This window comes from Oncorhynchus keta, chromosome 6 (assembly GCF_023373465.1).
Source record: "Oncorhynchus keta strain PuntledgeMale-10-30-2019 chromosome 6, Oket_V2, whole genome shotgun sequence".
Lineage (NCBI taxonomy): Eukaryota > Metazoa > Chordata > Actinopteri > Salmoniformes > Salmonidae > Oncorhynchus > Oncorhynchus keta.
This window is the reverse complement of record NC_068426.1, coordinates 29280108-29305115: the sequence shown is the minus strand read 5'-3', so window position 1 is coordinate 29305115 and position 25008 is coordinate 29280108.

The window sequence follows — 25008 nt, the reverse complement described above, 5'->3', positions numbered from 1 at the left end:
CAAACATGATTTTAGACCTTGTTTATGGAAAAGTGTTTATTTCTGTATGTCAAGGTTGCAACTTGCTGAAAATTGTCCACAGTGTTCCTATGATCTAGTTTAAACAGTACTGCAAAAATGTAACTTACAGAGTGCATCAAACATGATTTTAGACCTTGTTTATGGAAAAGTTTTTATTTCTGTATTTCAAGGTTGCAACTTGCTGAAAATTGTCCACAGTGTTCCTATGATCTAGTTTAAACAGTACTGCAAAAATGTAACTTACAGAGTGCATCAAACATGATTTTAGCCCTTGTTTATGGAAAAGTGTTTATTTCTGTATTTCAAGGTTGCAACTTGCTGAAAATTGTCCACAGTGTTCCTATGATCTAGTTTAAACAGTACTGCAAAAATGTAACTTACAGAGTGCATCAAACATGATTTTAGACCTTGTTTATGGAAAAGTGTTTATTTCTGTATTTCAAGGTTGCAACTTGCTGAAAATTGTCCACAGTGTTCCTATGATCTAGTTTAAACAGTACTGCAAATATGTAACTTACAGAGTGCATCAAACATGATTTTAGACCTTGTTTATGGAAAAGTGTTTATTTCTGTATTTCAAGGTTGCAACTTGCTGAAAATTGTCCACAGTGTTCCTATGATCTAGTTTAAACAGTACTGCAAAAATGTAACTTACAGAGTGCATCAAACATGATTTTCGACCTTGTTTATGGAAAAGTGTTTATTTCTGTATTTCAAGGTTGCAACTTGCTGAAAATTGTCCACAGTGTTCCTATGATCTAGTTTAAACAGTACTGCAAATATGTAACTTACAGAGTGCATCAAACATGATTTTAGACCTTGTTTATGGAAAAGTATTTATTTCTGTATTTCAAGGTTGCAACTTGCTGAAAATTGTCCACAGTGTTCCTATGATCTAGTTTAAACAGTACTGCAAATATGTAACTTACAGAGTGCATCAAACATGATTTTAGACCTTGTTTATGGAAAAGTGTTTATTTCTGTATTTCAAGGTTGCAACTTGCTGAAAATTGTCCACAGTGTTCCTATCATCTAGTTTAAACAGTACTGCAAAAATGTAACTTACAGAGTGCATCAAACATGATTTTAGACATTGTTTATGGAAAATTGTTTATTTCTGTATTTCAAGGTTGCAACTTGATGACAATTGTCCACAGTGTTCCTATAATCTAGTTTAAACAGTACTACAAAAATGTAACTTACAGAGTGCAATCAAACATGATTTTAGACCTTGTTTATGGAAAAGTGTTTATTTCTGTATTTCAAGGTTGCAACTTGCTGAAAATTGTCCACAGTGTTCCTATGATCTAGTTTAAACAGTACTGCAAAAATGTAACTTACAGAGTGCATCAAACATGATTTTAGACCTTGTTTATGGAAAAGTGTTTATTTCTGTATTTCAAGGTTGCAACTTGCTGAAAATTGTCCACAGTGTTCCTATGATCTAGTTTAAACAGTACTGCAAAAATGTAACTTACAGAGTGCATCAAACATGATTTTAGACCTTGTTTATGGAAAAGTGTTTATTTCTGTATTTCAAGGTTGCAACTTGCTGAAAATTGTCCACAGAGTGCATCAAACATGATTTTAGACCTTGTTTATGGAAAAGTGTTTATTTCTGTATTTCAAGGTTGCAACTTGATGACAATTGTCCACAGTGTTCCTATAATCTAGTTTAAACAGTACTACAAAAATGTAACTTACAGAGTGCATCAAACATGATTTTAGACCTTGTTTATGGAAAAGTGTTTATTTCTGTATGTCAAGGTTGCAACTTGCTGAAAATTGTCCACAGTGTTCCTATGATCTAGTTTAAACAGTACTGCAAAAATGTAACTTACAGAGTGCATCAAACATGATTTTAGCCCTTGTTTATGGAAAAGTGTTTATTTCTGTATTTCAAGGTTGCAACTTGCTGAAAATTGTCCACAGTGTTCCTATCATCTAGTTTAAACAGTACTGCAAAAATGTAACTTACAGAGTGCATCAAACATGATTTTAGACCTTGTTTATGGAAAAGTGTTTATTTCTGTATTTCAAGGTTGCAACTTGCTGAAAATTGTCCACAGTGTTCCTATGATCTAGTTTAAACAGTACTGCAAATATGTAACTTACAGAGTGCATCAAACATGATTTTAGACCTTGTTTATGGAAAAGTGTTTATTTCTGTGTTTCAAGGTTGCAACTTGCTGAAAATTGTCCACAGTGTTCCTATGATCTAGTTTAAACAGTACTGCAAATATGTAACTTACAGAGTGCATCAAACATGATTTTAGACCTTGTTTATGGAAAAGTGTTTATTTCTGTATTTCAAGGTTGCAACTTGCTGAAAATTGTCCACAGTGTTCCTATCATCTAGTTTAAACAGTACTGCAAAAATGTAACTTACAGAGTGCATCAAACATGATTTTAGACATTGTTTATGGAAAATTGTTTATTTCTGTATTTCAAGGTTGCAACTTGATGACAATTGTCCACAGTGTTCCTATAATCTAGTTTAAACAGTACTACAAAAATGTAACTTACAGAGTGCAATCAAACATGATTTTAGACCTTGTTTATGGAAAAGTGTTTATTTCTGTATTTCAAGGTTGCAACTTGCTGAAAATTGTCCACAGTGTTCCTATGATCTAGTTTAAACAGTACTGCAAAAATGTAACTTACAGAGTGCATCAAACATGATTTTAGACCTTGTTTATGGAAAAGTGTTTATTTCTGTATTTCAAGGTTGCAACTTGCTGAAAATTGTCCACAGTGTTCCTATGATCTAGTTTAAACAGTACTGCAAAAATGTAACTTACAGAGTGCATCAAACATGATTTTAGACCTTGTTTATGGAAAAGTGTTTATTTCTGTATTTCAAGGTTGCAACTTGCTGAAAATTGTCCACAGAGTGCATCAAACATGATTTTAGACCTTGTTTATGGAAAAGTGTTTATTTCTGTATTTCAAGGTTGCAACTTGATGACAATTGTCCACAGTGTTCCTATAATCTAGTTTAAACAGTACTACAAAAATGTAACTTACAGAGTGCATCAAACATGATTTTAGACCTTGTTTATGGAAAAGTGTTTATTTCTGTATGTCAAGGTTGCAACTTGCTGAAAATTGTCCACAGTGTTCCTATGATCTAGTTTAAACAGTACTGCAAATATGTAACTTACAGAGTGCATCAAACATGATTTTAGACCTTGTTTATGGAAAAGTGTTTATTTCTGTATTTCAAGGTTGCAACTTGCTGAAAATTGTCCACAGTGTTCCTATGATCTAGTTTAAACAGTACTGCAAATATGTAACTTACAGAGTGCATCAAACATGATTTTAGACCTTGTTTATGGAAAAGTGTTTATTTCTGTATTTCAAGGTTGCAACTTGCTGAAAATTGTCCACAGTGTTCCTATGATCTAGTTTAAACAGTACTGCAAATATGTAACTTACAGAGTGCATCAAACATGATTTTAGACCTTGTTTATGGAAAAGTGTTTATTTCTGTATTTCAAGGTTGCAACTTGCTGAAAATTGTCCACAGTGTTCCTATCATCTAGTTTAAACAGTACTGCAAAAATGTAACTTACAGAGTGCATCAAACATGATTTTAGACATTGTTTATGGAAAATTGTTTATTTCTGTATTTCAAGGTTGCAACTTGATGACAATTGTCCACAGTGTTCCTATAATCTAGTTTAAACAGTACTACAAAAATGTAACTTACAGAGTGCAATCAAACATGATTTTAGACCTTGTTTATGGAAAAGTGTTTATTTCTGTATTTCAAGGTTGCAACTTGCTGAAAATTGTCCACAGTGTTCCTATGATCTAGTTTAAACAGTACTGCAAAAATGTAACTTACAGAGTGCATCAAACATGATTTTAGACCTTGTTTATGGAAAAGTGTTTATTTCTGTATTTCAAGGTTGCAACTTGCTGAAAATTGTCCACAGTGTTCCTATGATCTAGTTTAAACAGTACTGCAAAAATGTAACTTACAGAGTGCATCAAACATGATTTTAGACCTTGTTTATGGAAAAGTGTTTATTTCTGTATTTCAAGGTTGCAACTTGCTGAAAATTGTCCACAGAGTGCATCAAACATGATTTTAGACCTTGTTTATGGAAAAGTGTTTATTTCTGTATTTCAAGGTTGCAACTTGATGACAATTGTCCACAGTGTTCCTATAATCTAGTTTAAACAGTACTACAAAAATGTAACTTACAGAGTGCATCAAACATGATTTTAGACCTTGTTTATGGAAAAGTGTTTATTTCTGTATGTCAAGGTTGCAACTTGCTGAAAATTGTCCACAGTGTTCCTATGATCTAGTTTAAACAGTACTGCAAAAATGTAACTTACAGAGTGCATCAAACATGATTTTAGCCCTTGTTTATGGAAAAGTGTTTATTTCTGTATTTCAAGGTTGCAACTTGCTGAAAATTGTCCACAGTGTTCCTATCATCTAGTTTAAACAGTACTGCAAAAATGTAACTTACAGAGTGCATCAAACATGATTTTAGACCTTGTTTATGGAAAAGTGTTTATTTCTGTATTTCAAGGTTGCAACTTGATGACAATTGTCCACAGTGTTCCTATAATCTAGTTTAAACAGTACTACAAAAATGTAACTTACAGAGTGCATAAAACATGATTTTAGACCTTGTTTATGGAAAAGTGTTTATTTCTGTATTTCAAGGTTGCAACTTGATGACAATTGTCCACAGTGTTCCTATAATCTAGTTTAAACAGTACTACAAAAATGTAACTTACAGAGTGCATAAAACATGATTTTAGACCTTGTTTATGGAAAAGTGTTTATTTCTGTATTTCAAGGTTGCAACTTGATGACAATTGTCCACAGTGTTCCTATAATCTAGTTTAAACAGTACTACAAAAATGTAACTTACAGAGTGCATCAAACATGATTTTAGACCTTGTTTATGGAAAAGTGTTTATTTCTGTATGTCAAGGTTGCAACTTGCTGAAAATTGTCCACAGTGTTCCTATGATCTAGTTTAAACAGTACTGCAAAAATGTAACTTACAGAGTGCATCAAACATGATTTTAGACCTTGTTTATGGAAAAGTTTTTATTTCTGTATTTCAAGGTTGCAACTTGCTGAAAATTGTCCACAGTGTTCCTATGATCTAGTTTAAACAGTACTGCAAAAATGTAACTTACAGAGTGCATCAAACATGATTTTAGACATTGTTTATGGAAAAGTGTTTATTTCTGTATTTCAAGGTTGCAACTTGATGACAATTGTCCACAGTGTTCCTATAATCTAGTTTAAACAGTACTACAAAAATGTAACTTACAGAGTGCAATCAAACATGATTTTAGACCTTGTTTATGGAAAAGTGTTTATTTCTGTATTTCAAGGTTGCAACTTGCTGAAAATTGTCCACAGTGTTCCTATGATCTAGTTTAAACAGTACTGCAAAAATGTAACTTACAGAGTGCATCAAACATGATTTTAGACCTTGTTTATGGAAAAGTGTTTATTTCTGTATTTCAAGGTTGCAACTTGCTGAAAATTGTCCACAGTGTTCCTATGATCTAGTTTAAACAGTACTGCAAATATGTAACTTACAGAGTGCATCAAACATGATTTTAGACCTTGTTTATGGAAAAGTGTTTATTTCTGTATTTCAAGGTTGCAACTTGATGACAATTGTCCACAGTGTTCCTATAATCTAGTTTAAACAGTACTACAAAAATGTAACTTACAGAGTGCATCAAACATGATTTTAGACCTTGTTTATGGAAAAGTGTTTATTTCTGTATTTCAAGGTTGCAACTTGATGACAATTGTCCACAGTGTTCCTATAATCTAGTTTAAACAGTACTACAAAATGTAACTTACAGAGTGCATCAAACATGATTTTAGACCTTGTTTATGGAAAAGTGTTTATTTCTGTATGTCAAGGTTGCAACTTGCTGAAAATTGTCCACAGTGTTCCTATGATCTAGTTTAAACAGTACTGCAAATATGTAACTTACAGAGTGCATCAAACATGATTTTAGACCTTGTTTATGGAAAAGTGTTTATTTCTGTATTTCAAGGTTGCAACTTGCTGAAAATTGTCCACAGAGTGCATCAAACGTGATTTTAGACCTTGTTTATGGAAAAGTGTTTATTTCTGTATTTCAAGGTTGCAACTTGATGACAATTGTCCACAGTGTTCCTATAATCTAGTTTAAACAGTACTACAAAAATGTAACTTACAGAGTGCATCAAACATGATTTTAGACCTTGTTTATGGAAAAGTGTTTATTTCTGTATGTCAAGGTTGCAACTTGCTGAAAATTGTCCACAGTGTTCCTATGATCTAGTTTAAACAGTACTGCAAAAATGTAACTTACAGAGTGCATCAAACATGATTTTAGACCTTGTTTATGGAAAAGTGTTTATTTCTGTATTTCAAGGTTGCAACTTGCTGAAAATTGCCCACAGTGTTCCTATCATCTAGTTTAAACAGTACTGCAAAAATGTAACTTACAGAGTGCATCAAACATGATTTTAGACATTGTTTATGGAAAAGTGTTTATTTCTGTATTTCAAGGTTGCAACTTGATGACAATTGTCCACAGTGTTCCTATAATCTAGTTTAAACAGTACTACAAAAATGTAACTTACAGAGTGCAATCAAACATGATTTTAGACCTTGTTTATGGAAAAGTGTTTATTTCTGTATTTCAAGGTTGCAACTTGCTGAAAATTGTCCACAGTGTTCCTATAATCTAGTTTAAACAGTACTACAAAAATGTAACTTACAGAGTGCATCAAACATGATTTTAGACATTGTTTATGGAAAAGTGTTTATTTCTGTATTTCAAGGTTGCAACTTGATGACAATTGTCCACAGTGTTCCTATAATCTAGTTTAAACAGTACTACAAAAATGTAACTTACAGAGTGCAATCAAACATGATTTTAGACCTTGTTTATGGAAAAGTGTTTATTTCTGTATTTCAAGGTTGCAACTTGCTGAAAATTGTCCACAGTGTTCCTATGATCTAGTTTAAACAGTACTGCAAAAATGTAACTTACAGAGTGCATCAAACATGATTTTAGACCTTGTTTATGGAAAAGTGTTTATTTCTGTATTTCAAGGTTGCAACTTGCTGAAAATTGTCCACAGTGTTCCTATGATCTAGTTTAAACAGTACTGCAAATATGTAACTTACAGAGTGCATCAAACATGATTTTAGACCTTGTTTATGGAAAAGTGTTTATTTCTGTATTTCAAGGTTGCAACTTGATGACAATTGTCCACAGTGTTCCTATAATCTAGTTTAAACAGTACTACAAAAATGTAACTTACAGAGTGCATCAAACATGATTTTAGACCTTGTTTATGGAAAAGTGTTTATTTCTGTATTTCAAGGTTGCAACTTGATGACAATTGTCCACAGTGTTCCTATAATCTAGTTTAAACAGTACTACAAAAATGTAACTTACAGAGTGCATCAAACATGATTTTAGACCTTGTTTATGGAAAAGTGTTTATTTCTGTATTTCAAGGTTGCAACTTGCTGAAAATTGTCCACAGTGTTCCTATGATCTAGTTTAAACAGTACTGCAAATATGTAACTTACAGAGTGCATCAAACATGATTTTAGACATTGTTTATGGAAAAGTGTTTATTTCTGTATTTCAAGGTTGCAACTTGATGACAATTGTCCACAGTGTTCCTATAATCTAGTTTAAACAGTACTACAAAAATGTAACTTACAGAGTGCAATCAAACATGATTTTAGACCTTGTTTATGGAAAAGTGTTTATTTCTGTATTTCAAGGTTGCAACTTGCTGAAAATTGTCCACAGTGTTCCTATGATCTAGTTTAAACAGTACTGCAAAAATGTAACTTACAGAGTGCATCAAACATGATTTTAGTCCTTGTTTATGGAAAAGTGTTTATTTCTGTATTTCAAGGTTGCAACTTGCTGAAAATTGTCCACAGTGTTCCTATGATTTAGTTTAAACAGTACTGCAAATATGTAACTTACAGAGTGCATCAAACATGATTTTAGACCTTGTTTATGGAAAAGTGTTTATTTCTGTATTTCAAGGTTGCAACTTGCTGAAAATTGTCCACAGTGTTCCTATGATCTAGTTTAAACAGTACTGCAAAAATGTAACTTACAGAGTGCATCAAACATGATTTTAGACCTTGTTTATGGAAAAGTGTTTATTTCTGTATTTCAAGGTTGCAACTTGCTGAAAATTGTCCACAGAGTGCATCAAACATGATTTTAGACCTTGTTTATGGAAAAGTGTTTATTTCTGTATTTCAAGGTTGCAACTTGATGACAATTGTCCACATTGTTCCTATAATCTAGTTTAAACAGTACTACAAAAATGTAACTTACAGAGTGCATCAAACATGATTTTAGACCTTGTTTGTGGAAAAGTGTTTATTTCTGTATTTCAAGGTTGCAACTTGCTGAAAATTGCCCACAGTGTTCCTATCATCTAGTTTAAACAGTACTGCAAAAATGTAACTTACAGAGTGCATCAAACATGATTTTAGACATTGTTTATGGAAAAGTGTTTATTTCTGTATTTCAAGGTTGCAACTTGATGACAATTGTCCACAGTGTTCCTATAATCTAGTTTAAACAGTACTACAAAAATGTAACTTACAGAGTGCAATCAAACATGATTTTAGACCTTGTTTATGGAAAAGTGTTTATTTCTGTATTTCAAGGTTGCAACTTGCTGAAAATTGTCCACAGTGTTCCTATGATCTAGTTTAAACAGTACTGCAAAAATGTAACTTACAGAGTGCATCAAACATGATTTTAGACCTTGTTTATGGAAAAGTGTTTATTTCTGTATTTCAAGGTTGCAACTTGCTGAAAATTGTCCACAGTGTTCCTATGATCTAGTTTAAACAGTACTGCAAATATGTAACTTACAGAGTGCATCAAACATGATTTTAGACCTTGTTTATGGAAAAGTGTTTATTTCTGTATTTCAAGGTTGCAACTTGCTGAAAATTGTACACAGAGTGCATCAAACATGATTTTAGACCTTGTTTATGGAAAAGTGTTTATTTCTGTATTTCAAGGTTGCAACTTGATGACAATTGTCCACATTGTTCCTATAATCTAGTTTAAACAGTACTACAAAAATGTAACTTACAGAGTGCATCAAACATGATTTTAGACCTTGTTTGTGGAAAAGTGTTTATTTCTGTATTTCAAGGTTGCAACTTGCTGAAAATTGCCCACAGTGTTCCTATCATCTAGTTTAAACAGTACTGCAAAAATGTAACTTACAGAGTGCATCAAACATGATTTTAGACCTTGTTTATGGAAAAGTGTTTATTTCTGTATTTCAAGGTTGCAACTTGCTGAAAATTGTCCACAGTGTTCCTATGATCTAGTTTAAACAGTACTGCAAATATGTAACTTACAGAGTGCATCAAACATGATTTTAGACCTTGTTTATGGAAAAGTGTTTATTTCTGTATTTCAAGGTTGCAACTTGCTGAAAATTGTCCACAGAGTGCATCAAACATGATTTTAGACCTTGTTTATGGAAAAGTGTTTATTTCTGTATTTCAAGGTTGCAACTTGATGACAATTGTCCACATTGTTCCTATAATCTAGTTTAAACAGTACTACAAAAATGTAACTTACAGAGTGCATCAAACATGATTTTAGACCTTGTTTGTGGAAAAGTGTTTATTTCTGTATTTCAAGGTTGCAACTTGCTGAAAATTGCCCACAGTGTTCCTATCATCTAGTTTAAACAGTACTGCAAAAATGTAACTTACAGAGTGCATCAAACATGATTTTAGACCTTGTTTATGGAAAAGTGTTTATTTCTGTATTTCAAGGTTGCAACTTGATGACAATTGTCCACAGTGTTCCTATGATCTAGTTTAAACAGTACTGCAAAAATGTAACTTACAGAGTGCATCAAACATGATTTTAGCCCTTGTTTATGGAAAAGTGTTTATTTCTGTATTTCAAGGTTGCAACTTGCTGAAAATTGTCCACAGTGTTCCTATGATCTAGTTTAAACAGTACTGCAAAAATGTAACTTACAGAGTGCATCAAACATGATTTTAGACCTTGTTTATGGAAAAGTGTTTATTTCTGTATTTCAAGGTTGCAACTTGCTGAAAATTGTCCACAGTGTTCCTATGATCTAGTTTAAACAGTACTGCAAATATGTAACTTACAGAGTGCATCAAACATGATTTTAGACCTTGTTTATGGAAAAGTGTTTATTTCTGTATTTCAAGGTTGCAACTTGCTGAAAATTGTCCACAGTGTTCCTATGATCTAGTTTAAACAGTACTGCAAATATGTAACTTACAGAGTGCATCAAACATGATTTTAGACCTTGTTTATGGAAAAGTGTTTATTTCTGTATTTCAAGGTTGCAACTTGCTGAAAATTGTCCACAGTGTTCCTATGATCTAGTTTAAACAGTACTGCAAATATGTAACTTACAGAGTGCATCAAACATGATTTTAGACCTTGTTTATGGAAAAGTGTTTATTTCTGTATTTCAAGGTTGCAACTTGCTGAAAATTGTCCACAGTGTTCCTATCATCTAGTTTAAACAGTACTGCAAAAATGTAACTTACAGAGTGCATCAAACATGATTTTAGACATTGTTTATGGAAAATTGTTTATTTCTGTATTTCAAGGTTGCAACTTGATGACAATTGTCCACAGTGTTCCTATAATCTAGTTTAAACAGTACTACAAAAATGTAACTTACAGAGTGCAATCAAACATGATTTTAGACCTTGTTTATGGAAAAGTGTTTATTTCTGTATTTCAAGGTTGCAACTTGCTGAAAATTGTCCACAGTGTTCCTATGATCTAGTTTAAACAGTACTGCAAAAATGTAACTTACAGAGTGCATCAAACATGATTTTAGACCTTGTTTATGGAAAAGTGTTTATTTCTGTATTTCAAGGTTGCAACTTGCTGAAAATTGTCCACAGTGTTCCTATGATCTAGTTTAAACAGTACTGCAAATATGTAACTTACAGAGTGCATCAAACATGATTTTAGACCTTGTTTATGGAAAAGTGTTTATTTCTGTATTTCAAGGTTGCAACTTGCTGAAAATTGTCCACAGAGTGCATCAAACATGATTTTAGACCTTGTTTATGGAAAAGTGTTTATTTCTGTATTTCAAGGTTGCAACTTGATGACAATTGTCCACAGTGTTCCTATAATCTAGTTTAAACAGTACTACAAAAATGTAACTTACAGAGTGCATCAAACATGATTTTAGACCTTGTTTATGGAAAAGTGTTTATTTCTGTATGTCAAGGTTGCAACTTGCTGAAAATTGTCCACAGTGTTCCTATGATCTAGTTTAAACAGTACTGCAAAAATGTAACTTACAGAGTGCATCAAACATGATTTTAGCCCTTGTTTATGGAAAAGTGTTTATTTCTGTATTTCAAGGTTGCAACTTGCTGAAAATTGTCCACAGTGTTCCTATCATCTAGTTTAAACAGTACTGCAAAATGTAACTTACAGAGTGCATCAAACATGATTTTAGACCTTGTTTATGGAAAAGTGTTTATTTCTGTATTTCAAGGTTGCAACTTGATGACAATTGTCCACAGTGTTCCTATAATCTAGTTTAAACAGTACTACAAAAATGTAACTTACAGAGTGCATAAAACATGATTTTAGACCTTGTTTATGGAAAAGTGTTTATTTCTGTATTTCAAGGTTGCAACTTGATGACAATTGTCCACAGTGTTCCTATAATCTAGTTTAAACAGTACTACAAAAATGTAACTTACAGAGTGCATAAAACATGATTTTAGACCTTGTTTATGGAAAAGTGTTTATTTCTGTATTTCAAGGTTGCAACTTGATGACAATTGTCCACAGTGTTCCTATAATCTAGTTTAAACAGTACTACAAAAATGTAACTTACAGAGTGCATCAAACATGATTTTAGACCTTGTTTATGGAAAAGTGTTTATTTCTGTATGTCAAGGTTGCAACTTGCTGAAAATTGTCCACAGTGTTCCTATGATCTAGTTTAAACAGTACTGCAAAAATGTAACTTACAGAGTGCATCAAACATGATTTTAGACCTTGTTTATGGAAAAGTTTTTATTTCTGTATTTCAAGGTTGCAACTTGCTGAAAATTGTCCACAGTGTTCCTATGATCTAGTTTAAACAGTACTGCAAAAATGTAACTTACAGAGTGCATCAAACATGATTTTAGCCCTTGTTTATGGAAAAGTGTTTATTTCTGTATTTCAAGGTTGCAACTTGCTGAAAATTGTCCACAGTGTTCCTATCATCTAGTTTAAACAGTACTGCAAAAATGTAACTTACAGAGTGCATCAAACATGATTTTAGACCTTGTTTATGGAAAAGTGTTTATTTCTGTATTTCAAGGTTGCAACTTGATGACAATTGTCCACAGTGTTCCTATAATCTAGTTTAAACAGTACTACAAAAATGTAACTTACAGAGTGCATAAAACATGATTTTAGACCTTGTTTATGGAAAAGTGTTTATTTCTGTATTTCAAGGTTGCAACTTGATGACAATTGTCCACAGTGTTCCTATAATCTAGTTTAAACAGTACTACAAAAATGTAACTTACAGAGTGCATAAAACATGATTTTAGACCTTGTTTATGGAAAAGTGTTTATTTCTGTATTTCAAGGTTGCAACTTGATGACAATTGTCCACAGTGTTCCTATAATCTAGTTTAAACAGTACTACAAAAATGTAACTTACAGAGTGCATCAAACATGATTTTAGACCTTGTTTATGGAAAAGTGTTTATTTCTGTATGTCAAGGTTGCAACTTGCTGAAAATTGTCCACAGTGTTCCTATGATCTAGTTTAAACAGTACTGCAAAAATGTAACTTACAGAGTGCATCAAACATGATTTTAGACCTTGTTTATGGAAAAGTTTTTATTTCTGTATTTCAAGGTTGCAACTTGCTGAAAATTGTCCACAGTGTTCCTATGATCTAGTTTAAACAGTACTGCAAAAATGTAACTTACAGAGTGCATCAAACATGATTTTAGACATTGTTTATGGAAAAGTGTTTATTTCTGTATTTCAAGGTTGCAACTTGATGACAATTGTCCACAGTGTTCCTATAATCTAGTTTAAACAGTACTACAAAAATGTAACTTACAGAGTGCAATCAAACATGATTTTAGACCTTGTTTATGGAAAAGTGTTTATTTCTGTATTTCAAGGTTGCAACTTGCTGAAAATTGTCCACAGTGTTCCTATGATCTAGTTTAAACAGTACTGCAAAAATGTAACTTACAGAGTGCATCAAACATGATTTTAGACCTTGTTTATGGAAAAGTGTTTATTTCTGTATTTCAAGGTTGCAACTTGCTGAAAATTGTCCACAGTGTTCCTATGATCTAGTTTAAACAGTACTGCAAATATGTAACTTACAGAGTGCATCAAACATGATTTTAGACCTTGTTTATGGAAAAGTGTTTATTTCTGTATTTCAAGGTTGCAACTTGATGACAATTGTCCACAGTGTTCCTATAATCTAGTTTAAACAGTACTACAAAAATGTAACTTACAGAGTGCATCAAACATGATTTTAGACCTTGTTTATGGAAAAGTGTTTATTTCTGTATTTCAAGGTTGCAACTTGATGACAATTGTCCACAGTGTTCCTATAATCTAGTTTAAACAGTACTACAAAAATGTAACTTACAGAGTGCATCAAACATGATTTTAGACCTTGTTTATGGAAAAGTGTTTATTTCTGTATGTCAAGGTTGCAACTTGCTGAAAATTGTCCACAGTGTTCCTATGATCTAGTTTAAACAGTACTGCAAAAATGTAACTTACAGAGTGCATCAAACATGATTTTAGACCTTGTTTATGGAAAAGTTTTATTTCTGTATTTCAAGGTTGCAACTTGCTGAAAATTGTCCACAGTGTTCCTATGATCTAGTTTAAACAGTACTGCAAAAATGTAACTTACAGAGTGCATCAAACATGATTTTAGCCCTTGTTTATGGAAAAGTGTTTATTTCTGTATTTCAAGGTTGCAACTTGCTGAAAATTGTCCACAGTGTTCCTATCATCTAGTTTAAACAGTACTGCAAAAATGTAACTTACAGAGTGCATCAAACATGATTTTAGACCTTGTTTATGGAAAAGTGTTTATTTCTGTATTTCAAGGTTGCAACTTGATGACAATTGTCCACAGTGTTCCTATAATCTAGTTTAAACAGTACTACAAAAATGTAACTTACAGAGTGCATAAAACATGATTTTAGACCTTGTTTATGGAAAAGTGTTTATTTCTGTATTTCAAGGTTGCAACTTGATGACAATTGTCCACAGTGTTCCTATAATCTAGTTTAAACAGTACTACAAAAATGTAACTTACAGAGTGCATAAAACATGATTTTAGACCTTGTTTATGGAAAAGTGTTTATTTCTGTATTTCAAGGTTGCAACTTGATGACAATTGTCCACAGTGTTCCTATAATCTAGTTTAAACAGTACTACAAAAATGTAACTTACAGAGTGCATCAAACATGATTTTAGACCTTGTTTATGGAAAAGTGTTTATTTCTGTATGTCAAGGTTGCAACTTGCTGAAAATTGTCCACAGTGTTCCTATGATCTAGTTTAAACAGTACTGCAAAAATGTAACTTACAGAGTGCATCAAACATGATTTTAGACCTTGTTTATGGAAAAGTTTTTATTTCTGTATTTCAAGGTTGCAACTTGCTGAAAATTGTCCACAGTGTTCCTATGATCTAGTTTAAACAGTACTGCAAAAATGTAACTTACAGAGTGCATCAAACATGATTTTAGACATTGTTTATGGAAAAGTGTTTATTTCTGTATTTCAAGGTTGCAACTTGATGACAATTGTCCACAGTGTTCCTATAATCTAGTTTAAACAGTACTACAAAAATGTAACTTACAGAGTGCAATCAAACATGATTTTAGACCTTGTTTATGGAAAAGTGTTTATTTCTGTATTTCAAGGTTGCAACTTGCTGAAAATTGTCCACAGTGTTCCTATGATCTAGTTTAAACAGTACTGCAAAAATGTAACTTACAGAGTGCATCAAACATGATTTTAGACCTTGTTTATGGAAAAGTGTTTATTTCTGTATTTCAAGGTTGCAACTTGCTGAAAATTGTCCACAGTGTTCCTATGATCTAGTTTAAACAGTACTGCAAATATGTAACTTACAGAGTGCATCAAACATGATTTTAGACCTTGTTTATGGAAAAGTGTTTATTTCTGTATTTCAAGGTTGCAACTTGATGACAATTGTCCACAGTGTTCCTATAATCTAGTTTAAACAGTACTACAAAAATGTAACTTACAGAGTGCATCAAACATGATTTTAGACCTTGTTTATGGAAAAGTGTTTATTTCTGTATTTCAAGGTTGCAACTTGATGACAATTGTCCACAGTGTTCCTATAATCTAGTTTAAACAGTACTACAAAAATGTAACTTACAGAGTGCATCAAACATGATTTTAGACCTTGTTTATGGAAAAGTGTTTATTTCTGTATGTCAAGGTTGCAACTTGCTGAAAATTGTCCACAGTGTTCCTATGATCTAGTTTAAACAGTACTGCAAAAATGTAACTTACAGAGTGCATCAAACATGATTTTAGACCTTGTTTATGGAAAAGTTTTTATTTCTGTATTTCAAGGTTGCAACTTGCTGAAAATTGTCCACAGTGTTCCTATCATCTAGTTTAAACAGTACTGCAAAAATGTAACTTACAGAGTGCATCAAACATGATTTTAGACATTGTTTATGGAAAATTGTTTATTTCTGTATTTCAAGGTTGCAACTTGATGACAATTGTCCACAGTGTTGCTATAATCTAGTTTAAACAGTGCTACAAAAATGTAACTTACAGAGTGCAATCAAACATGATTTTAGACCTTGTTTATGGAAAAGTGTTTATTTCTGTATTTCAAGGTTGCAACTTGCTGAAAATTGTCCACAGTGTTCCTATGATCTAGTTTAAACAGTACTGCAAAAATGTAACTTACAGAGTGCATCAAACATGATTTTAGACCTTGTTTATGGAAAAGTGTTTATTTCTGTATTTCAAGGTTGCAACTTGCTGAAAATTGTCCACAGTGTTCCTATGATCTAGTTTAAACAGTACTGCAAATATGTAACTTACAGAGTGCATCAAACATGATTTTAGACCTTGTTTATGGAAAAGTTTTTATTTCTGTATTTCAAGGTTGCAACTTGCTGAAAATTGTCCACAGTGTTCCTATGATCTAGTTTAAACAGTACTGCAAAAATGTAACTTACAGAGTGCATCAAACATGATTTTAGACATTGTTTATGGAAAAGTGTTTATTTCTGTATTTCAAGGTTGCAACTTAATGACAATTGTCCACAGTGTTCCTATAATCTAGTTTAAACAGTACTACAAAAATGTAACTTACAGAGTGCAATCAAACATGATTTTAGACCTTGTTTATGGAAAAGTGTTTATTTCTGTATTTCAAGGTTTCAACTTGCTGAAAATTGTCCACAGTGTTCCTATGATCTAGTTTAAACAGTACTGCAAAAATGTAACTTACAGAGTGCATCAAACATGATTTTAGACCTTGTTTATGGAAAAGTGTTTATTTCTGTATTTCAAGGTTGCAACTTGCTGAAAATTGTCCACAGTGTTCCTATGATCTAGTTTAAACAGTACTGCAAATATGTAACTTACAGAGTGCATCAAACATGATTTTAGACCTTGTTTATGGAAAAGTGTTTATTTCTGTATTTCAAGGTTGCAACTTGATGACAATTGTCCACAGTGTTCCTATAATCTAGTTTAAACAGTACTACAAAAATGTAACTTACAGAGTGCATCAAACATGATTTTAGACCTTGTTTATGGAAAAGTGTTTATTTCTGTATGTCAAGGTTGCAACTTGCTGAAAATTGTCCACAGTGTTCCTATGATCTAGTTTAAACAGTACTGCAAAAATGTAACTTACAGAGTGCATCAAACATGATTTTAGACCTTGTTTATGGAAAAGTTTTTATTTCTGTATTTCAAGGTTGCAACTTGCTGAAAATTGTCCACAGTGTTCCTATCATCTAGTTTAAACAGTACTGCAAAAATGTAACTTACAGAGTGCATCAAACATGATTTTAGACATTGTTTATGGAAAATTGTTTATTTCTGTATTTCAAGGTTGCAACTTGATGACAATTGTCCACAGTGTTGCTATAATCTAGTTTAAACAGTACTACAAAAATGTAACTTACAGAGTGCAATCAAACATGATTTTAGACCTTGTTTATGGAAAAGTGTTTATTTCTGTATTTCAAGGTTGCAACTTGCTGAAAATTGTCCACAGTGTTCCTATGATCTAGTTTAAACAGTACTGCAAAAATGTAACTTACAGAGTGCATCAAACATGATTTTAGACCTTGTTTATGGAAAAGTGTTTATTTCTGTATTTCAAGGTTGCAACTTGCTGAAAATTGTCCACAGTGTTCCTATGATCTAGTTTAAACAGTACTGCAAATATGTAACTTACAGAGTGCATCAAACATGATTTTAGACCTTGTTTATGGAAAAGTGTTTATTTCTGTATTTCAAGGTTGCAACTTGCTGAAAATTGTCCACAGTGTTCCTATGATCTAGTTTAAACAGTACTGCAAAAATGTAACTTACAGAGTGCATCAAACATGATTTTAGACCTTGTTTATGGAAAAGTGTTTATTTCTGTATTTCAAGGTTGCAACTTGCTGAAAATTGTCCACAGAGTGCATCAAACATGATTTTAGACCTTGTTTATGGAAAAGTGTTTATTTCTGTATTTCAAGGTTGCAACTTGATGACAATTGTCCACAGTGTTCCTATAATCTAGTTTAAACAGTACTACAAAAATGTAACTTACAGAGTGCATCAAACATGATTTTAGACCTTGTTTATGGAAAAGTGTTTATTTCTGTATGTCAAGGTTGCAACTTGCTGAAAATTGTCCACAGTGTTCCTATGATCTAGTTTAAACAGTACTGCAAAAATGTAACTTACAGAGTGCATCAAACATGATTTTAGACCTTGTTTATGGAAAAGTGTTTATTTCTGTATTTCAAGGTTGCAACTTGCTGAAAATTGCCCACAGTGTTCCTATCATCTAGTTTAAACAGTACTGCAAAAATGTAACTTACAGAGTGCATCAAACATGATTTTAGACATTGTTTATGGAAAAGTGTTTATTTCTGTATTTCAAGGTTGCAACTTGATGACAATTGTCCACAGTGTTCCTATAATCTAGTTTAAACAGTACTACAAAAATGTAACTTACAGAGTGCAATCAAACATGATTTTAGACCTTGTTTATGGAAAAGTGTTTATTTCTGTATTTCAAGGTTGCAACTTGCTGAAAATTGTCCACAGTGTTCCTATAATCTAGTTTAAACAGTACTACAAAAATGTAACTTACAGAGTGCATCAAACATGATTTTAGACATTGTTTATGGAAAAGTGTTTATTTCTGTATTTCAAGGTTGCAACTTGATGACAATTGTCCACAGTGTTCCTATAATCTAGTTTAAACAGTACTACAAAAATGTAACTTACAGAGTGCAATCAAACATGATTTTAGACCTTGTTTATGGAAAAGTGTTTATTTCTGTATTTCAAGGTTGCAACTTGCTGAAAATTGTCCACAGTGTTCCTATGATCTAGTTTAAACAGTACTGCAAAAATGTAACTTACAGAGTGCATCAAACATGATTTTAGACCTTGTTTATGGAAAAGTGTTTATTTCTGTATTTCAAGGTTGCAACTTGCTGAAAATTGTCCACAGTGTTCCTATGATCTAGTTTAAACAGTACTGCAAATATGTAACTTACAGAGTGCATCAAACATGATTTTAGACCTTGTTTATGGAAAAGTGTTTATTTCTGTATTTCAAGGTTGCAACTTGATGACAATTGTCCACAGTGTTCCTATAATCTAGTTTAAACAGTACTACAAAAATGTAACTTACAGAGTGCATCAAACATGATTTTAGACCTTGTTTATGGAAAAGTGTTTATTTCTGTATTTCAAGGTTGCAACTTGATGACAATTGTCCACAGTGTTCCTATAATCTAGTTTAAACAGTACTACAAAAATGTAACTTACAGAGTGCATCAAACATGATTTTAGACCTTGTTTATGGAAAAGTGTTTATTTCTGTATTTCAAGGTTGCAACTTGCTGAAAATTGTCCACAGTGTTCCTATCATCTAGTTTAAACAGTACTGCAAAAATGTAACTTACAGAGTGCATCAAACATGATTTTAGACATTGTTTATGGAAAATTGTTTATTTCTGTATTTCAAGGTTGCAACTTGATGACAATTGTCCACCGTGTTGCTATAATCTAGTTTAAACAGTACTACAAAAATGTAACTTACAGAGTGCAATCAAACATGATTTTAGACCTTGTTTATGGAAAAGTGTTTATTTCTGTATTTCAAGGTTGCAACTTGCTGAAAATTGTCCACAGTGTTCCTATGATCTAGTTTAAACAGTACTGCAAAAATGTAACTTACAGAGTGCATCAAACATGATTTTAGTCCTTGTTTATGGAAAAGTGTTTATTTCTGTATTTCAAGGTTGCAACTTGCTGAAAATTGTCCACAGTGTTCCTATGATTTAGTTTAAACAGTACTGCAAATATGTAACTTACAGAGTGCATCAAACATGATTTTAGACCTTGTTTATGGAAAAGTGTTTATTTCTGTATTTCAAGGTTGCAACTTGCTGAAAATTGTCCACAGTGTTCCTATGATCTAGTTTAAACAGTACTGCAAAAATGTAACTTACAGAGTGCATCAAACATGATTTTAGACCTTGTTTATGGAAAAGTGTTTATTTCTGTATTTCAAGGTTGCAACTTGCTGAAAATTGTCCACAGAGTGCATCAAACATGATTTTAGACCTTGTTTATGGAAAAGTGTTTATTTCTGTATTTCAAGGTTGCAACTTGATGACAATTGTCCACATTGTTCCTATAATCTAGTTTAAACAGTACTACAAAAATGTAACTTACAGAGTGCATCAAACATGATTTTAGACCTTGTTTGTGGAAAAGTGTTTATTTCTGTATTTCAAGGTTGCAACTTGCTGAAAATTGCCCACAGTGTTCCTATCATCTAGTTTAAACAGTACTGCAAAAATGTAACTTACAGAGTGCATCAAACATGATTTTAGACATTGTTTATGGAAAAGTGTTTATTTCTGTATTTCAAGGTTGCAACTTGATGACAATTGTCCACAGTGTTCCTATAATCTAGTTTAAACAGTACTACAAAAATGTAACTTACAGAGTGCAATCAAACATGATTTTAGACCTTGTTTATGGAAAAGTGTTTATTTCTGTATTTCAAGGTTGCAACTTGCTGAAAATTGTCCACAGTGTTCCTATGATCTAGTTTAAACAGTACTGCAAAAATGTAACTTACAGAGTGCATCAAACATGATTTTAGACCTTGTTTATGGAAAAGTGTTTATTTCTGTATTTCAAGGTTGCAACTTGCTGAAAATTGTCCACAGTGTTCCTATGATCTAGTTTAAACAGTACTGCAAATATGTAACTTACAGAGTGCATCAAACATGATTTTAGACCTTGTTTATGGAAAAGTGTTTATTTCTGTATTTCAAGGTTGCAACTTGCTGAAAATTGTCCACAGAGTGCATCAAACATGATTTTAGACCTTGTTTATGGAAAAGTGTTTATTTCTGTATTTCAAGGTTGCAACTTGATGACAATTGTCCACATTGTTCCTATAATCTAGTTTAAACAGTACTACAAAAATGTAACTTACAGAGTGCATCAAACATGATTTTAGACCTTGTTTGTGGAAAAGTGTTTATTTCTGTATTTCAAGGTTGCAACTTGCTGAAAATTGCCCACAGTGTTCCTATCATCTAGTTTAAACAGTACTGCAAAAATGTAACTTACAGAGTGCATCAAACATGATTTTAGACATTGTTTATGGAAAAGTGTTTATTTCTGTATTTCAAGGTTGCAACTTGATGACAATTGTCCACAGTGTTCCTATAATCTAGTTTAAACAGTACTACAAAAATGTAACTTACAGAGTGCAATCAAACATGATTTTAGACCTTGTTTATGGAAAAGTGTTTATTTCTGTATTTCAAGGTTGCAACTTGCTGAAAATTGTCCACAGTGTTCCTATGATCTAGTTTAAACAGTACTGCAAAAATGTAACTTACAGAGTGCATCAAACATGATTTTAGACCTTGTTTATGGAAAAGTGTTTATTTCTGTATTTCAAGGTTGCAACTTGCTGAAAATTGTCCACAGTGTTCCTATAATCTAGTTTAAACAGTACTACAAAAATGTAACTTACAGAGTGCATCAAACATGATTTTAGACCTTGTTTATGGAAAAGTGTTTATTTCTGTATTTCAAGGTTGCAACTTGATGACAATTGTCCACAGTGTTCCTATAATCTAGTTTAAACAGTACTACAAAAATGTAACTTACAGAGTGCATCAAACATGATTTTAGACCTTGTTTATGGAAAAGTGTTTATTTCTGTATTTCAAGGTTGCAACTTGCTGAAAATTGTCCACAGTGTTCCTATCATCTAGTTTAAACAGTACTGCAAAAATGTAACTTACAGAGTGCATCAAACATGATTTTAGACATTGTTTATGGAAAATTGTTTATTTCTGTATTTCAAGGTTGCAACTTGATGACAATTGTCCACCGTGTTGCTATAATCTAGTTTAAACAGTACTACAAAAATGTAACTTACAGAGTGCAATCAAACATGATTTTAGACCTTGTTTATGGAAAAGTGTTTATTTCTGTATTTCAAGGTTGCAACTTGCTGAAAATTGTCCACAGTGTTCCTATGATCTAGTTTAAACAGTACTGCAAAAATGTAACTTACAGAGTGCATCAAACATGATTTTAGTCCTTGTTTATGGAAAAGTGTTTATTTCTGTATTTCAAGGTTGCAACTTGCTGAAAATTGTCCACAGTGTTCCTATGATTTAGTTTAAACAGTACTGCAAATATGTAACTTACAGAGTGCATCAAACATGATTTTAGACCTTGTTTATGGAAAAGTGTTTATTTCTGTATTTCAAGGTTGCAACTTGCTGAAAATTGTCCACAGTGTTCCTATGATCTAGTTTAAACAGTACTGCAAAATGTAACTTACAGAGTGCATCAAACATGATTTTAGACCTTGTTTATGGAAAAGTGTTTATTTCTGTATTTCAAGGTTGCAACTTGCTGAAAATTGTCCACAGAGTGCATCAAACATGATTTTAGACCTTGTTTATGGAAAAGTGTTTATTTCTGTATTTCAAGGTTGCAACTTGATGACAATTGTCCACATTGTTCCTATAATCTAGTTTAAACAGTACTACAAAAATGTAACTTACAGAGTGCATCAAACATGATTTTAGACCTTGTTTGTGGAAAAGTGTTTATTTCTGTATTTCAAGGTTGCAACTTGCTGAAAATTGCCCACAGTGTTCCTATCATCTAGTTTAAACAGTACTGCAAAAATGTAACTTACAGAGTGCATCAAACATGATTTTAGACATTGTTTATGGAAAAGTGTTTATTTCTGTATTTCAAGGTTGCAACTTGATGACAATTGTCCACAGTGTTCCTATAATCTAGTTTAAACAGTACTACAAAAATGTAACTTACAGAGTGCAATCAAACATGATTTTAGACCTTGTTTATGGAAAAGTGTTTATTTCTGTATTTCAAGGTTGCAACTTGCTGAAAATTGTCCACAGTGTTCCTATGATCTAGTTTAAACAGTACTGCAAAAATGTAACTTACAGAGTGCATCAAACATGATTTTAGACCTTGTTTATGGAAAAGTGTTTATTTCTGTATTTCAAGGTTGCAACTTGCTGAAAATTGTCCACAGTGTTCCTATGATCTAGTTTAAACAGTACTGCAAATATGTAACTTACAGAGTGCATCAAACATGATTTTAGACCTTGTTTATGGAAAAGTGTTTATTTCTGTATTTCAAGGTTGCAACTTGCTGAAAATTGTCCACAGAGTGCATCAAACATGATTTTAGACCTTGTTTATGGAAAAGTGTTTATTTCTGTATTTCAAGGTTGCAACTTGATGACAATTGTCCACAGTGTTCCTATAATCTAGTTTAAACAGTACTACAAAAATGTAACTTACAGAGTGCAATCAAACATGATTTTAGACCTTGTTTATGGAAAAGTGTTTATTTCTGTATGTCAAGGTTGCAACTTGCTGAAAATTGTCCACAGTGTTCCTATGATCTAGTTTAAACAGTACTGCAAAAATGTAACTTACAGAGTGCATCAAACATGATTTTAGACCTTGTTTATGGAAAAGTGTTTATTTCTGTATTTCAAGGTTGCAACTTGCTGAAAATTGCCCACAGTGTTCCTATCATCTAGTTTAAACAGTACTGCAAAAATGTAACTTACAGAGTGCATCAAACATGATTTTAGACATTGTTTATGGAAAAGTGTTTATTTCTGTATTTCAAGGTTGCAACTTGATGACAATTGTCCACAGTGTTCCTATAATCTAGTTTAAACAGTACTACAAAAATGTAACTTACAGAGTGCAATCAAACATGATTTTAGACCTTGTTTATGGAAAAGTGTTTATTTCTGTATTTCAAGGTTGCAACTTGCTGAAAATTGTCCACAGTGTTCCTATAATCTAGTTTAAACAGTACTACAAAAATGTAACTTACAGAGTGCATCAAACATGATTTTAGACATTGTTTATGGAAAAGTGTTTATTTCTGTATTTCAAGGTTGCAACTTGATGACAATTGTCCACAGTGTTCCTATAATCTAGTTTAAACAGTACTACAAAAATGTAACTTACAGAGTGCAATCAAACATGATTTTAGACCTTGTTTATGGAAAAGTGTTTATTTCTGTATTTCAAGGTTGCAACTTGCTGAAAATTGTCCACAGTGTTCCTATGATCTAGTTTAAACAGTACTGCAAAAATGTAACTTACAGAGTGCATCAAACATGATTTTAGACCTTGTTTATGGAAAAGTGTTTATTTCTGTATTTCAAGGTTGCAACTTGCTGAAAATTGTCCACAGTGTTCCTATGATCTAGTTTAAACAGTACTGCAAATATGTAACTTACAGAGTGCATCAAACATGATTTTAGACCTTGTTTATGGAAAAGTGTTTATTTCTGTATTTCAAGGTTGCAACTTGATGACAATTGTCCACAGTGTTCCTATAATCTAGTTTAAACAGTACTACAAAAATGTAACTTACAGAGTGCATCAAACATGATTTTAGACCTTGTTTATGGAAAAGTGTTTATTTCTGTATTTCAAGGTTGCAACTTGATGACAATTGTCCACAGTGTTCCTATAATCTAGTTTAAACAGTACTACAAAAATGTAACTTACAGAGTGCATCAAACATGATTTTAGACCTTGTTTATGGAAAAGTGTTTATTTCTGTATTTCAAGGTTGCAACTTGCTGAAAATTGTCCACAGTGTTCCTATCATCTAGTTTAAACAGTACTGCAAAAATGTAACTTACAGAGTGCATCAAACATGATTTTAGACATTGTTTATGGAAAATTGTTTATTTCTGTATTTCAAGGTTGCAACTTGATGACAATTGTCCACCGTGTTGCTATAATCTAGTTTAAACAGTACTACAAAAATGTAACTTACAGAGTGCAATCAAACATGATTTTAGACCTTGTTTATGGAAAAGTGTTTATTTCTGTATTTCAAGGTTGCAACTTGCTGAAAATTGTCCACAGTGTTCCTATGATCTAGTTTAAACAGTACTGCAAAAATGTAACTTACAGAGTGCATCAAACATGATTTTAGTCCTTGTTTATGGAAAAGTGTTTATTTCTGTATTTCAAGGTTGCAACTTGCTGAAAATTGTCCACAGTGTTCCTATGATTTAGTTTAAACAGTACTGCAAATATGTAACTTACA